A 17,649-nucleotide genomic window follows, 5' to 3' on the forward strand; every position below is an offset into this window, starting at 1 on the left:
AAAAAACTGTCACAAGTACTTGTGTTTAGTTTTTAGCAGCAGGTATTACATTGGTCACATTAACATCATGTCTCAACACTTTAGCTGTGCTGCATATTTTGACAAATAGCACATGTAGGCTGTAAAACTTCATCAAATGGGCTAAAGTGGTGCTTTGACACAGCTTACAAGCCTTTTGTGACATGAAAAGTCAGAAAATCTATGTGCTCCTAACAAGAAGTGAGTGAAGACAGAATCAGGAATCAGGAGTCCTATTCAGTAAACAGTCTTTTCATTTCAAAGGACATAAATTTAGCAGCTAACTGTCAATAAGTATTCAGAGAGTCAGTGTGTTTCTTTTACATCAGTCTCAAAAGCAGCTGAAAGCAGTTTTTTATTTCAGATTCCCAAAGAACCTACTTTTAATATCAAAAACACTTTGGTCCAGTGTGCCCCTCAATGTCTAACATCTCTTCACACCTTGATACACCAAGGTGAGTCACTCCTCAGCCATTGATACCACGAGTGGGAGAAGTCATGTACTATTAGCCATTAGGGTAACACTTTATTTTAACCCTTCCTGTCCAAAGGTATCAAAGTAGTTTATTTATTAATATACAGCACAAGGTTGTACAACCAAATGATTAAATGTAACGCACATACAAGCTTTATATAAACAATGAATCAATTATTTATAGCACACTCTAAGTAGATATGGCTTGTAACTACATTATCAAATAATCAGCCGAATATTTTATCAATTGCTAGATGAGTCCTTTTGGTATATGACAGTCGAAAACCAAAGATATTCACCTTTACGATTATATACAATAGAGAAAAGTAGCAAATCCTCGTATTTGAGAAACTAAAGCTAATTTTCATCAGACAATTACTTTTTTTCTTGTCATACTATATTTCCAATGTGAAGAAAGACATTTTTAACACATTTAAACATAGTTTTAAACCCACTTGTGACCCAATGTTACAACTGACTCATGGGCCGCTAAAATGTATTAAAGTAAGCAACAGGAATGGTACCAATGAGTTGTGGAAGTCAGAATCAGTAGGTTGTAGGAAAGTACATGAGTACAATGATTAATCTGGAGTGCACGTTGTCAGTGTAAAAATAAGGCAAACAAAAGAGCAGCAGAGCTGGGTGGAAGGTGAAGAGTCCAACAATGGCGTCTGGGCAGGCAGGCTTAACCTGCATTCTCTCTAACAGCCAGCAGGGGGCAATTCCGCTGGTTGCAAAAAGAAGTCTGGTTCCATTAGAAATAATGGTATAATGAACCTGATTTATTATCTCAGTAAACACTTTCCTAATTAGTTTATGGTCTCAGTCGCTAGTTTCAAGTCTTCTTCAACACAGCATGATGTTCATTTAGAAAATCATGGTCCTATTTAGGTGGAAATAGTTTTGTTAACCTTTTTATTTATTTATTTTTATTTAACTTATTACAATTTAGTTTTTTTTTTATATCCAGGATGTATTTAATAAAGGATTAAACATGTTAATAGTACAACATAACTTAAGTCTTTGGTTTGATTGTAACACTGATAAATAACTTTTGGAGAGAGGGACAGTAAAAATTGTCTTGGGGCCGGTAAGTTTCAAACCCACTGGCATGGTGGGGCCAGTTGCAAAAAAGTTAAACGCCCTGTTATTGAAATGATTTGTTGTTCATGTGTGAAATCAAATATCATTGATAACACAGTATAAAATATCTGTGATAGGGAACAATCATTCATTATCTGTTGATACATCAGTTAGGATGCTTTATAGGACAAGCTATTAGTAGCATAACTGTTGACACACATGAATAAATAAAGGAATAATTTGACATTTAGAAGACAACATTGATACCACTCTTGTTTCTGTACAGCAACTGCAGCCATGAGGTGTTAACATGTTAACCGCCATGGATAATGATGAGAATATGTGTGCAAAGCTAAAGATATACAATGATTTATAACACACAGATTAATTTATTTAATCAGATAATAGATTTTAATCCAAAAACGGTCCATATTTTATTCCACAGGAATATAATCTGTAAAATTTTCGCTGCATCTGTTTCCTCTGTAGGCGACTCTTTGCCCGAGGCGTCCTGTGGTGAGGAGGATTTGAAGCGGTCTCATTTGGGTTTAGTTCTTAAACTCTTTGTCTTAATCTGCAGATCACAGATTTATCTGATCACTCGTGTCTGGATCTATTTTTATGCAAAACAGGGACTTCTGTCTGTGTGTATAAGGCAAGTGTTTCTGTGCATTAAGATATCACTTCTCGCAGCAAATGTAGGTTTTTAGGTTATTATTCAGGTGTTTCTGCACAATTAAATAGTGTAATGGTACTGTGCCTAGTGACAGGGATGGCGGAGATGACATGTAACACATTTCAAGTCAGATTAAATCATCTATTAATCTCCGCCTTTTATCTCTTTATTTCCTGATTATCTGAAACAACCACTTTAGCTGGTTCTTCCTTTGCTGATAATAAATTAGAAAGCAGATTGTATTAATTAAATCATTATTACTGTCCAGACTCCTGTGTAATAGCTGCAATATTTAAGGTTTATAAGTAATTTCTATTGAGAATGGAATATAGGTTTGTTTTTTATCGTGGTTTTATTTTATGAGATATTATGATCTGTACTGCACATTAGTTGATTCGTTTGGGAATTTACACAGTTTTATGGATGAATAAATAAATTGAACCTGGTAATGAATTCCTTTCAAATTAGAAGAAGTTCAATAACTGTAGCATTTATGGTAGTAGTAATAGTAGAGGTATTAGCAGTGTTGGTGGTGGCTATGAATGATAGCATATCAGTAGGACAAGTATTTGTGGCACCTTAGCAGCTGTGGTATTTGCAATGATTAGGAACCTCTGTCCACCTGTAAACGCGCAGGTGGGTCTAGAGTATAACTGGATCAAAGTGGCCTGCTGACAGACATGTCCTGGTTTCTCTGTAGTGTCCAAGGGTTTTTGGAGTTTCAGTGGACCCAAAGATTGCTGTTGACCCAAGTACAGACTAGCTAGAGAGAGTAGATTAAAGTATACTTCTCTGTTTATTCTTTTTTTCAGAATAACTCAATTATTTGCTCAACCCCTCAGCCTGTTTTTATTTTCCATTTAACTCTTTTAACCCTGATTGTAACACTGTAACTTATATTATATTTTATGTTGCTTTTAAACTTTTTTATATTTCCCTGTTGCTTTTAAGTTTTATGTAATGCAACTTTGAATTACCTTGCTGTTAAAATGTGCTATACAAATAAACTTGCCTTGCCTTGCCTTGCCTTGCCTAGAGTAGTACTAGTGATTGCAATAGTTGCAGGGGTGAAACCTTTGGCAGACATAACTTCTAATGTATAACATGGCATTATATTGCAAACTAAAAACTTCTGTCTTCTGTCCCACAATGACCAAATTCAAATCTATCACAAAATAATCATCTGTCTTGATACACACCCCGTGTTTTTTTAAAAGTCATCCAACCAGAAGAATATTTGGCCCTTAAATCATCATATGATGAACAACAAAACAAAATGGATCTATCTTCAATCTCACCTACATTTCAAAATTTTAGCTGCATTGGTGTCTCTATCATCATAGTTATAGTAGTATTGTGTGTTTTAGCAGTAGCAGTAGTTGTAGGACCACTAGCACTCTATTTAGTAGTACAAATTGTAATAGAAGTGCAGTATTAGTGGTATTGTTTGTAGTAGAAGTTGTTGATACATTGAGTTAATCGTCTTTACAGACGTTAATTAGTTCATCATTATTAGTTGTGCCGTGGAGATCTAGATCTATTTTTCCAAGAAATACATTTGTATAATAATGAACGTTATACAGTATAATTATAGACAAACAGCCATTCACATCAACACACAATGTACACACAGGATACACATTAGGTCAACACGTTGCCTGCTTAATACTTCACTATGAAAATCTTATGATGTTGTTGTTGTTGGTGTTATAATATCTCAATTTCAAAGACCAAAGATAGCGGAACAATAAGCTATTTTATGTTCACTTGATCTTCTGTTCTCTGGACTGATGAACCTGCTGTCAGCTGATGTCTCCCTCTACTGTCTGTTAAATACCCTCCTCCCAGTTTACTGAAGTCAGTCTGTCTGACATTGTGTTAAATCATCAAACTAATGCTGTCATTTAGGTCTTTGTTCTTTATAGTCTTTTTTTTGTGCAGCAAATAAATATAGTATATAATATAATATAATATATAATAGTATAGTATAATATTTAATAATGTGATATTTATTTGTTGTACACTATACTTTTTGTATTTTTTATTTAAAACTATATTGCCATAGTATACTATATATTATGTTACACATCATACATCTTACTATTACTACATTACTACATTTCACCTTATAGAATATTTAATATCCCATACTATATTGTACTGAACTTTATTATACTATATCAGTATATTATGTTAAGTATGTTATGTTACAGTTAATATTTTATATTTATAAATTAACACAGACAAATCTAAGTATCATTAATGAAACCCATTATATTATTCTGGTGTATGCTGTTATAATAGATGGTATCATGTAATCTTTCATGCACTATACTTTTAGCCCATAATCACACCACTGTGTCATTTCACTTCAGACAGTATGACACCACTGCATTAGTTTAAGTCACTGGTCATGTGTATTGTGACTGTGTAATGCTTGCCTTGAAATTGTTCTTGAATAGTATGTATTTTTATTTTGATTATTTTTTTACTTTTCTACATTTATCTGTACTTATCCTTGTGCTGCTGCAACACCTGTATCTCTGGGGATCGATAAAGGCTTGTCTCATCTTTTTCTGTGAAGGATAAGGATAAGATAAATTACATACATGGCCAACACTATCAGCACAAAACAAATAATCTCCAACAATTAGTACTTTAGCAATTTCCCACTTAGTATGGAACATGTAAAATACTTTTTCCAGACTCTTTCTACACAACTGAATATTCCAGGTAAAAGAATTGTTGAGCTGAAGGGCATTTCTGTGTTTCATGTGAGAACAAGAACTAATCTGAGTACTTTGGCCCCCTCTGGTGGCTACATTACATATTGTGGGTACATTGCCCACAAGATTACAGCACAAGCTCCATGTGGATGTATTGCAACACGTCATCTTGAACTCAATCCCTTACAGTGTTTTAAATCTTATATAACTCTAAATTGTATCTCTTTAAATCCACAGAACTGATTTACAAGGCAGTTACAAGTTAGAACAACCAGCCATTGGATTTTGTTTTAGATGTGAACAGTGGGGAGGCCACAGTGCTGTACTCTATGCAATTATAAAAATCCATTTAGGGAGTGAGCCATTAAGGAAATACCAACTTGCACAATTATCTTAATTCTCCTTTTAACGTAATAAAAGTTACCGGCCATTAACCCACACATTTCTGTCCAGCTAATTTTACTGTTATTATTGTCATTTTCTAAAATTACACATCAGATGGGAAAATAAGGCTTCTAAATAGGCCCAGACATAAAAATACATAAAGAAACTTGCAAGAAGTTGGAAGACTTTCTGCTCAGTATAACTGCATAACATAAATGTCTTGTGCTTCTCACATGGTAATAAAAAAATAATTTATGACCAATTCCAGACATATTTACCTGGAGTGCCACCTGTAATGTGTACATTTATCACTGATTGAATACAGAGGAGTGAACAGATGATAAAAAGACATTTCTTGAATCACAGTGAATACAGGGGACAAAGAAAGGACGGATCTTCTCCACATGCAGTGGTATACAATATAAGTTGTAAAATGGTATAGTGTACTATGAAATATTTATATTAAAATTAAGAATTATATTAATTAATTTAAATTAGCTCCACCTTAACCAGCTACAACATTAAAATACTGCTTAATAATGCTAATAATTTTCCCATTATACAGTTACATAACACCCTGAATGGAGCCATTGTGCAAAATTAGTACATTAACTTTCTATATTTTAAGTACATTTGTCTTGAAATGCAGGACCTTTACTCATAATGAAGCACTTGTAGAACGTGGAACGTAGTTACTTTTACTTTTAAGTAAAGTATCTGAATACTTCTTTTACCACTGTCCAAATGTTATACTAGAGTTTAGCATATGAAGTTAAGTCCTTTATAAAAGTGGCTGTTAGACACAAACTGCAAAGTGTCTCCATATGTCTTGTAATGTGGGGTGGACCCATGGACTGCATGTTGATGTAGTAAAAATATACTGATGTTATGCTAAGTATATTATGTCCTGTCAGTCATATTTTATTTTAAAAAGGTTTTTTCAATAATATTGTAAGCCAGTCAATCTTACCTTATGTCCTTTTAATATATTTTATTTTACACAACTTTTCAGATTGTTTTGTTTCTTCATTACTAGAGAGCAGCTTTAGAATAGATCAAAGTCTACATTTTTATTGTAGGATAAGATAATGTTGAGTATCTGCGATAAAATGATAAAAAAAACAAAGGGAGAAGGTGTGGGGATATGAATATACAGAGTCTCTCCATAACTGCAAAAAATATCCTGTTTCAGAACCCTGGGCTTTGTCGACATAACATCATTCAGCATTCACCTCAACTTGCTCTACTAACAAAGACTTTTCTAAAGAAAATAGTGTTAGCAGGAGAGACTTCCCTGTACTGTAAGCATTCCACTTTGAAAAGATAATATTATAATATTTGTCCCTCGAAAGAATGAGGTCATTCGTAATAGCAGAGTTAATCTACAACCAATCACAGCGGCGTTTAACAACATTCACCATATTCATTTATCATGGCACTCGCTAAAGTGATCTGTCAACACGCAGATCTGTTTGGCCCTCCACTGTTATTTCAGTTGATTACTAAATCAAGACCTCCTGCAGTTGGCAGATTTCTTCGTCTGTGGTTCTGATGACTGATTCTTCGACATCGCTCAGGAATCAGAGTGGGAGAGCAGGTTCATGTGCAGTGTTTTTACCGCCAAGAATTACTTAAATAGAAGTCAGTCATATGAAATCACTCTAGAGAAGGTTTTTTGTGCTTTATTCAAAGGTGTACTTGAGTAAAAGCATAAAAGTAGTCTTCAGCTTTAAAACGAATGGTTTGATGTTTTGGCTAATTCGCCTATTCAGTTAACATGAGTTAACATGAGAAGATTGATGCCGCTCATGTCTGTACTATAAATATGAAGCTACTTTGCTTAGCACTAAGACTGAAAATGGGGGAACAGCTAGCCTGGTTGTTTTCGAAAGTAACAATATCCACCTGCCAGCTCCTCTAAAGCTCACTTATTAACACATTAAATCTTGTTTTACAGGAGATTATGCCCTGGGCTATTTCTTTGCTGGGAGCAGTGTTTTTTTGCTAAGCTAAGCTAACAGGCTGTTGGTGGTAGTTTCATGTGTACAGTACAGACATGAGAGTGACATTATCCCTATCTCACGATTTGGAATAAAGTGTATATCGGAAATGTTGAACTATTCCTTTAAATATAAAAAGCAAAAAGACAGACAAATACTAAATTTTCATATCATACTTGCATAGACTATCTATTTTAGTGCCATCCCGGACTTACAGTGCTGATCTACTGTATGTTTAAAAACCAGCCGAGGTCTTCATATTTGAGCTGTGATATATAACGTATGAATAGGGGATTAGACCACTTAACATCTCCCCCCTTCTTCTGAAGGGTTGCACAAGTTCAACACCAACACATAACACCTTTGTATTGGGAGCTTTGACTCCCGCATCTCCATCTGTTATCACTCCGCCGGTGAAGGCATGTTGGTGTGTCATCCTTCCCCAGCAGCAGCAGCAGCAGCACAGCCGTGTGTGGTATTCAGTGGGTGGTATTCACCGTTCAGCCTTTAAATTCATGGATCAAGTGCACTGACTCCCGTCCACTGCGGTATACAATATAGTCACCCCCTTAAAATCTCTGTAGTATTCAGCAGCCAGCTGCTGAGGCTGTGAACATCTGCTGTCACTGTTTCAGGGTTACTTAAAATGAGACCTGCTCTAAATGCTAAATTAAGTTCTCATGGAATCCACTGAGGATTCTGAAACACTCATGTGTTTCTGTTTGTGTCCTATCATCACTGGGCTGGATTTACTACATTCTGAGATCCATGAGTCTCAAACATAGTTGCAGTATAGACTAAATGGAGTTGAGGCAAAGCCAGTATATTTGTACACCACCTTTAAACAACAAGACAATTTGAGGTGTTTTACATAAGACTTCAGGCAATAAAGGCAATAAAACAAGCTATAAAATAAACACAAGATGATTAAAAAGACATCTAAAATAGGTTTCAAAAGTCTAAAAGTTTAAAACTCTAAAAGATAAAAATGATCTACATTTAGCTGATGCTTTTATCAAAAGCGACTTACAATTGCTGTACACGTCAGAGGTCGCACGCCTCTGGAGCGACGAGGGGTTGAGTGTCTTGGTCAGGGACACAACAGTGGATGGGTCACAGTGGGAATCGAACCCCAGTCTCCTACACCAAAGGCAAGAATCTTATCGATGCGCCATCACCACCCCACCAATCTAAAAAGTTGCAGTGCACGATATAAATGAAAAGTCAGCACTTTAATTCAGTGCCATTCTGCAGGAAAAAAGTCTTAATTTGTCTTAATAATAATAATAAGCCTTAATTTGAAAGACCTGAGAGTTGGAGCAGACCAAGTTTTCTGGGAGTTTGTTCCAGGTATGTGGTGCATAAAAACTAAATGCTGAAATGGTTTAATAATTTAGTTCTTCCACTGGGAGAGTATCTAACCTGTCCCAGACAATCTTTCTGTGCAGTTCATAAAGTAACATCAGAAATGTATTTTGGTCTCCACTTTATAAATTAATAATAGGAATTCAACTTAGTACTTGAAAGTACTATTGTCAAAGAACTCATGACAAAGTTTTACATTTTACTAATACACTGAACAAAATTATAAACGCAACACTTTTGTTTTTGCCCCATTCATCATGAGCTGAACTCAAGACTTTCTCTATGTACACAAAAGGCCTATTTTTCTCAAACATTGTTCACAAATCTGTCAAAATCTGTGTTGTGAGCACTTCTCCTTTGCCGAGATAATCCATCCACCACACAGGTGTGGTATATCAAGATGCTGATCAGACAGCATGGGTATTGCACAGCTGTGCCTTAGGCTGAACAAAATTATAAAAAAGGCCACTCGAGAATGTGCAGTTTCACTGTATTGGGGGGGTCCGGGAACCAGTCAGTATCTGGTGCGACCACCATTTGCCTCACGCAGTGCAACACATCTCCTCTGCATAGAGTTGATCAAGTTGTTGATTGTGGCCTGTTGGTCCACTCCTCTTCAATGGCTGCGCGAAGTTGCTGGATATTGGCAGGACCTGGAACACACTGTCATATACGCCGATCCAGAGCATCCCAAACATGCTCAATGGGTGACATGTCTGGTGAGTATGCTGGCTATGCAAAAAGTGGAATGTTTTCAGCTTCCAGGAATTGTGTACAGACCCTTACAACATGGGGCCGTGCATTATCATGCTGCAACATGAGGTGATGGATGAATGGCACAACAATGGGCCTCAGGATCTCGTCACGGTATCTCTGTGCATTCAAAATGTCATTAATAAAATGCACCTGTGTTCGTTGTCCATAACACACGCCTGCCCATACCATAATCCCACCGCCACCATGGGCCACTCGATCCACAACACTGACATCAGCAAACCGCTCACCCACACAACGCCATACATCCTGTCTGCCCTCTGCCCTGTACAGTGAAAACCAGGATTCATCTGTGAAGAGAACACCTCTCCAAAGACGCCATCGAATGTGAACATTTGCCCACTCAAGTCGGTTACGACGGCGAACTGCAGTCACGTTGAGGACGACGAGCATGCAGATGAGCTTCCCTGAGACGGTTCCTGACAGTTTGTGCAGAAATTCTTTGGTTATGCAAACCGATTGTTGCAGCAGCTGTCCGGGTGGCTGGTCTCAGACGATCTTGGAGTTCAAGATGCTGGTGTGGTTACACATGGTCTGCAGTTGTGAGGCCGGTTGGATGTATTGCCAAATTCTCTGAAACGCCTTTGGCGACGGCTTATGGTAGAGATATGGTCATTCAATTCACGGGCAACAGCTCAGGTGGACATTCCTGCAGTCAGCATGCCAATTGCATGCTCCCTCAAAACTTGCGACATCTGTGGCATTTTGCTGTGTGATAGAACTGCACGCAATACTCATGCTGTCTGAATGTATGGGGGCAAAAACAAAAGTGTTGCGTTTATAATTTTGTTCAGTGTATGTTGAGTGTCAGCATTTTGTGACTTGCCAGATACGTTAATGAACTTTTCCTCATTAAATTAAATAGTTGTTGATTAGTTGATTAAAAAAACATAATCTGTTTCCTTCAAAACATATATGTCATTGTATTAGTAGTATATGCATGTAATTTCTTGGAAACATGATTGCATCACAGAGTTTTTTGCATAAACATCGGAGAAATAAAGCAGACAAACTGATGGATTTTACATTTCAATTATAAAAAGTTTAAGGTCAGTTTTTCATTTTTCTGTATATATTTACATTTTGAAGTCCCAAAAGAACCATATTTATCATTACCCAATAATAATAAATAATTATAATGTCAAGGCACCGTGTCTACCTTAGCGATTAGCACTGTAAGATCATAAGTTAATGTTGCAGGGGAGTTAATGTATGCTGTATAGGGGAGACCTGTGAAGCGCCAGAAGAAACTTGGCTCCTTTTTTGTATGTTAAGCTTAAGTTGCACAGCTGCACTAAAAGTTTAAGTAAAAATACGGGTTAAGATTGGGTTACATCTGAGGCCAAGCTCTGACCCAGATAGTCTACATCATCCAACCAACACAGCAGCCACTTTACAGGATTCATGACCTTGTTTGTAGTTGTTACCTTCAGAAAACAAAAAAAAAGAAAACACTGTCTGGGCAAGCATCAAAACTTCTCAAGTGACTCTGAGGTGAAACTTTCCATTGACACTGCTCTGGGTTTATTTAACTATTGGAAGATCACATGCAGTCACGGACCACATTCTTAGAGTCTCCCTTTTATCTGTATGAGCCGAGCTGTAATGTAGGACTAGTAAATCACATCTCGGTCTTTGTCTGTGAGTAGACGGAGCCATCCACTGAGCCCACAGCCGCCATAGCTGCCTACTTAAAGACCTTATTTATGCTCTATGCCTCGCTGCACACTTTTCCCAACACGGTCCATTAATCTGAAGAAGAACTGGAAGGAGCTGGCTCATAGGGGCGCATTATATCTCACAACACTTTATCATCGCTGAAATATGTAAAGGAAAGTTCATAATAATAATAATCCTTTAAAAATGATCCTTTTTCTTTCTTTCTTATTTACCTTTTTATGCATTGATTTCAGTCACAAGCAATTATTGTGGCTGGAGAGATAAATTCAGTGATTTGTATGTCACTTTCTAGGTGTGTTACTTGTATGAAACACACTCAGTTTTAGTTAAGAAAGGGTGACGAACAAGCTTAGACATTTGAACAAATAAGCGCTCAAGGAAAAATGCAGACAGTGGTGAGTTATTGATTTTATTGGTGAGAAGCGAAGTGTTCGCCCCACTTTTCCCACTCTTCTTTATTTATTTCCAGACCATTGTCTTTCTGCACCGTCTTTTACGGCTCTCCCAGCTTGTGTCTTTATGGAGCCATAGGAAAATACACTACGTCTCGCTTAATCATCAGTCAGCCAGTGGAGAGGAGCCATTTCTTGTGTGGTCCACGCTGCAGCGTCTAAAAGAACTCCACCAACGCTGCTGGAAAACAGTCATCTCTTTGGCCGTCACACTTGAGAGACACTCTCCTCGTCACAGCGCTGCGCCACATCACATGTCTGGCTCTGCCGTTGGAAGTGCCGGACTCGAGTTGTGGGGGTGTCCTAAGGGTTCGTGTCTGAGGAGAGGAGGGGGTGTGTGGTCAGCTGCTGGGTCACTGACATCTTCATAATATAGCTTCAATCAGGACTTTCTATTGACTGAGTGAAACTCTAGGACTCTCTGAAGTAGAAACATCTTTTTGTGTCTGTTGGATTTTAGATTTATTGGCTAAAACATGTGCAGGTGTGTTTAAGTTGCCTTTATACTACGAGTAGAGGAGCTCCTGGACACATACCTCGCATGCTAAGCACATATTTAGAACATATGTGTATTTGCTGTGCCAAAAGGGTCAGCATTTATCAAACCAGCTACAATAAGAGAAAAGTCAGAAGGAGTTGTTGTTTGACTCAGAACTGCAAAATACAACTGTCTTCGCTTGCACGTACACCCATAACAAATCAGCCAGTTTTTTGGGTGTGTTAATGCAGGTCCCCTATCCAGAACGCCTCCATCCAGTGATAGATATGTGTTTTTTAGCAGATGTGTAAACCTTGAGAGGTTGCCAGTTCCTAATGGAATGCCGTAAAATATGATACCCGGAGTGTTGAAAGAAGCACTTGGTCTGTTTATGATTTTTAACAACTGACCATTGTCACCCTGGTCCTCTGATGGCTTCGGCACTGCTTTGTAGGAAAAAGAGGATGGTACCTTGATATCCCTTTGTCATATTAAAAAAAAAAGACTAAGAGCGTTAGAGGCACTGAGGAAAGTAACTCTTTGTTTCAAACACTTGCACTGAGTAGAATTTATTACCATTTTCTATTTTACTAAGAGGATCACAATTTTGCGAAAGCTCATGTTGATATGTTTAAATAACTTGTTTTGTCCAACCAACAGTCCAAACCCCCCCAAATATTCAGCTTGCTATTATAGAAGACTAAATAAACCTCTCAAAGAGTCTACAGCCACAATGACAATGCTAACATGCTGACGTTTAACAGTTATAATGTTTATTAACAGTGTTCATTGTCTTAGTTTAGTACTGAACACAAAGGTGTTGTGTACAATTCATCCTGAAGACTCAAAGGTCTTGGCAATTCGTCCAATAGTTGTTGAGACATTTCACTCAAAGCCACAAATGTGAACGTCATGGTGGTGCTATAGGAAAAGCCAGAGAATCACCGAAGTAATTGGGATATATCCTCTGGGGACCAAAAATGTCTTTACAGAATTTGATGACAACTCATCAAATAGTTGTTCAGATATTTAAGTCTGGGCCCTCTATTGTTAAAATAGCTCCAGATTAATTATCTGACTGAAGATCATCATTTCTCCTTTTAATTATTGTTGAGGTTTGAGGTCAAACCATTGTGCACGGAAGATTTACTTTTTTCTGTTCTGTTTTGGATGTCTTTGTCAATTTCTGAAAATAGAAATAAAATGGGAAATTATTTGGTTAACATCAAACTACTCATAAGGAGGGACAAACTACCTTAACAGAATGAAATAATATAAGAGAACACCTAGAATAATTACAAAGAAAAAAAGTTCCATAAAAGCCGTAGAAAAAATAGAAATCTGGTCTCAGTTTCAGCGTGTGTGGCAAAGACCTCGATTGTGCAGAAAAGCAGTAAACGGCGTGGAACTGGGATCCAGCAGTGATGCTGCACGGCAGCCAGAGAGCAGCTGAGTACATAAAAACCCTCCTGAAGATCTCCAAAACAATGACATTCCCCTCTGCGAGTGTTTAGTCTCTCCCGGCACCGGCCCAAACTTATCTGTTCCCTCACATCACTTGACCCAAAAGCAAGGGGAGCTCAACTGTGTGTCAGCGAGGAGGGCTAGAACAACTACTCCTGTAGGTCGAGAACAACCAGGCCAAGAGTGAATGTACCCATTGCAGGAAGTACAGTCAGCTGTCAGAAAATGTTTCCAACCATTTAAAACAAACAATAAACTTTCTCATTCTTCAAGCATTTAGTTAAACAGTCATACAGGAAGCTCTATACAGGAAAAATAACTCTCAGAGATAGGTGAAAAGGGAGTTTACAAAGATAAATGAAGCCACTTTACATTACATCACATTACGTACGTTAATTTTAATGTAGCTTTTCTTCAAATGAGACATGGATCTAATGTTGAAAACCTGAAATCTGTTGTCATACTGGACTTCAGTTTCAAACCTTCACTTGATTTTGAAACTTCACAGAACAGAGAACCCAAACACTCAAGAGCCTGACTGCACAGAGCGTCATCTACATCTTGTGCAACACAATGCTTGTTTACATCAACTCACATTGTTTACATGACCTGCCACTTTGACAGGAGCCCTATGGTGGGTTACAAGTGTGTGTGTGTGTGTGTGTGTGTGTGTGTGTGTGTATGCAACAGGAGGCATGTTTGAGAGTGTGCATTAATGTACAGTGTGCATGTTTATACAACAAGTACACTGTAGTGTATATACATACACTGCATGTGTCCACTCAGGTCAAGTGTGTGCTTCCTTAAGTGTATCTGTGTGTATTCATATAGTACCTGTGTTTATGTTTGTGTTTGAGTGTGAAAATATGTGATGTACTAAATCGCATCCTGATGGTTGGATGGTGAAGCCACAGACCATGAACTGCTTCGTCCATCTGGGGACTTTGGTTACATGTCATTCCTCATCTCTCTCTATCCCCTCATTTCCTCATCTTTCCACTGTGGACAATCAAAGAAAGGCGTTTTTAAGATAAGATAAAAGTCTAAGCGGCTGTATTTGATATTTTTATAATTAAGATGTATTAAATGACAATGTGAAAGTGGTCGCTTGTAGAGAGGAACGTACAAAGAATTAGGACCTGAATCTGCAACTCCCCTCGGTTTTACAGTGAGTTTCAGATTTCGCTGTTTAGCTGTCTGGCCGTAACTTTACTGTTTTAGTTCACTCTCATCGCTCTTGCCTTGCGAGCAGCTGTTTTAAGCAACGGTTGGCGACTAGCTGGTATTGCAGCATTTAGCATGTTAAAGAACAAGAATATTTCCCCCAGTAGTTGTAACAGACAATTACAACATCACATTACAAGTCTTCTTGTATATGGAAATTTGACATCTAGGAAATTGACATTGCTTTTATCTACCATCAACATGAAAAGGAAAACATGAAACACAGTGAAATCTTGGGTTGAGGCTAGGATTTACATATAATTAGTAAACTAAAGTAACTAAATCTTCCTTAAAGATTCATATCTACTCTTTGTATTTGGTTCTGTTCACACTCTAAGTGTAAAATTTAAGCACAAAAACCTTTGACAGATTAGGCCTCTGGTCTCTTGCCAGGCCTCTCTGTCTCCGTCTCTTGTCTCTGTAATTTGGAGGCATTGTACTGTTGTTTCTCTCCGTCCAGCCTGGCGTCCCCCTGCCTCTTCCATACATCCCGGAGCTTTTCCAGGAGGCTGTTTATGTGTTGAGTGCAGCACTCCGTGGAGCTTAGGGCCTAATGGAGTGTGAGAGAGGGGCCTGGGCTTCTTCAGCTTGTGTTCAGCTGTACAAACATGCTGCCACACCGTGGCTCTCTTTCTCTGCCTGAAGTACTGTTTCACTGTTATTTCTGTCTACTGCATTCACTATCTGTCACATCACTCCTTTCTTTCTTTCTTTTTACTTCCTTTTCCTCCTCCCTCCCTCCCTCCCTCCCTCCCTCATTTCCTTCCTTCCCCTCCTTTCTCTTTCCTTCTCTCCAGTCCAATATTTTCCCTTCCTTTCTTTATTTCCTCTCTCTCCCTCTTTACTTTTCCTTTCCTATCCTCGCTCCCTTCTTTTTTGATTCTTTTCCCTCCCTCTCTCCCTCTTTTCCTGTCACTTCCTTTCCTTCCTTTCCCCCCTTTCTTTCCATACTCATTTCATTTCTGTCCCTTCCTTCCTTTCCTTCATTGCTTTCTTTTTATCTCTATTCCCCTTGCTCCTTCCCTCCCTCCCTCATTTCCTTTCCTTCCTTCGTCCCTTCCTTTATTTCTTTCCTTCCCGTCCTCCCTTTCCTATCCTTTCTTTCCTCCCTCCCATATCCTATTCCGTTTGTGTCTCTCACACAAGCAGTATGCCGTCAAGGAAGGCAACACCAAGTAGGGATGAAACGATTACCGGTTTGACGGTAAACCATGGCAAAATTCCCGACGGTTATTATTACCATACACATTTTAATTACCATGATAACCGGGAACGGTTAACCGCGCCATTATAATCTCACAGCAAACACTGTCCAGCGTCTCCCAGAAGAAGGCACGCATGCGCAGAATGCAACCTGGGTTTGTTTGGGTCAATGACAACGACAAAAGACAACACTGCGGAGATTTTTCAGTCACTCTGAAGTCCAGTCATATTTTAGTTTTTATGAGAGCACTGAGGGAAACTTGATTGAAGAAAATAACCTTACAGTGAATGCAGGGTGAGTTAACTTTTAGCTTTGGTTTGTCTCTCTGACTTGCTAACAGCGTGTAAATTGAAGCTCTCAGTGTTGCTGCTCTTGTAAAAACGCTACAGTTGTTCTGTTGCTGTGTGCGTCGTGTATCTGCAGAGTCTATTCGTCCACTGCACATGATAACACGTTACGCAGTTTAGTCAACCAACCAGCATATCTAAAAACGCCACAGACTCCTCTGTATTTGTCAGTTTTTGGGCTCATTGCAGTTACTATCACTGTCTTCTAAAGACTTATTTGTTTTCTTGTAATTGTCCACGGGGTCATTGTATTACCTGTATAATATAAAATATAAAATCTTGATAATGCACACTTAGATGATTTTCATATGTTTACAAAAGGTATTTGCTGTTTTATTTTTTATGCAAACAAAGTGGCAATTGTATTTGTAGTTTTCAATATAAAACTTGTTGAAATGGTTTCAGTGTGTGTATCAGTACATTTTTATATTTTTTGGCACATTTTTACAATACTGTGATAATAATGATAACCATGATAATTTTGGTCACTATAATCGTGATATGAAATTTTCATACCATCTGGCTGTTCTCTTGCACCTTTTAGATGTCAAGGTGTTTACCAAAGAGAAGGAGAGGAGAGTCGAGTGGCACCGCTGTTTGTTTGGATACAGAATTAAAAGGCAGAAGGAAATAATTAAAGTATGGCTGCTGTTTATTGTTTTTCTGATTATTGATTTACTGATTAGTCTATTCATTTTTATTTATTGATCCAAGGTCAAATTTCGGAGCATGAATGCTGTTTTTCCAGCATGTATTTCTCCTACACTAACACCTGGAAGCTGCATAACTGCTGTAACTATTAACATATTAAATGACTATGTGAAAGGGGTTGCTTGTCGTGGTGATGAACCTGCAGCTCTCCTCAGCTATACAGAGCTTTATAGCGAGTTTCAGTTCATTGTTTAGCTGCTGGTTTACTCTCACCACTCACATAGCATCTCTGCAAAACAACTCTAAAAGACCAATGTACACTACCTGCTCAGCTCCAAACAGCAGACGGACACAGTTAGAGACCAGCTGGTGAACATACTGGAGCATTTGGACACTAAAGAGCCAGATATTTCCCTCAGCAGAAAATTCATTTCCAATGAAAAATATGTAATTTCACATCATATTGGGCCGTTATTTTCACCTTATCTCTGAACAAATAGTTGGAAAAGCTAGAGCAGATCATAAACTAGAAATTTTGCACTTCCTGCGGAAGGTGCGTGTGAATGCTGAAGCTGAAACGAACTTGCAAAAACCTGCAGAAAAATGCAAAAGAGCTTAAAGGCAGGGTCGGTAAGTCTGAGAAACTAG

General features: G+C 38.0%; 1 long non-coding RNA gene across 1 annotated transcript in view; it reads left to right on the top strand.

Moving 5' to 3' along the window:
* LOC123957145 overlaps positions 1–16,956 on the top strand; it is a 135,821-nt gene extending 118,865 nt beyond the window's left edge. The window contains exon 4 of the long non-coding RNA XR_006821744.1: positions 16,895–16,956. This is a non-coding gene — a long non-coding RNA (uncharacterized LOC123957145). The remainder of the gene's footprint in view (positions 1–16,894) is intronic.
* Positions 16,957–17,649: the final 693 nt, after the last annotated feature.

The sequence above is a fragment of the Micropterus dolomieu genome, linkage group LG19 (assembly GCF_021292245.1).
Source record: "Micropterus dolomieu isolate WLL.071019.BEF.003 ecotype Adirondacks linkage group LG19, ASM2129224v1, whole genome shotgun sequence".
In the NCBI taxonomy this organism is placed as follows: Eukaryota; Metazoa; Chordata; class Actinopteri; order Centrarchiformes; family Centrarchidae; genus Micropterus; species Micropterus dolomieu.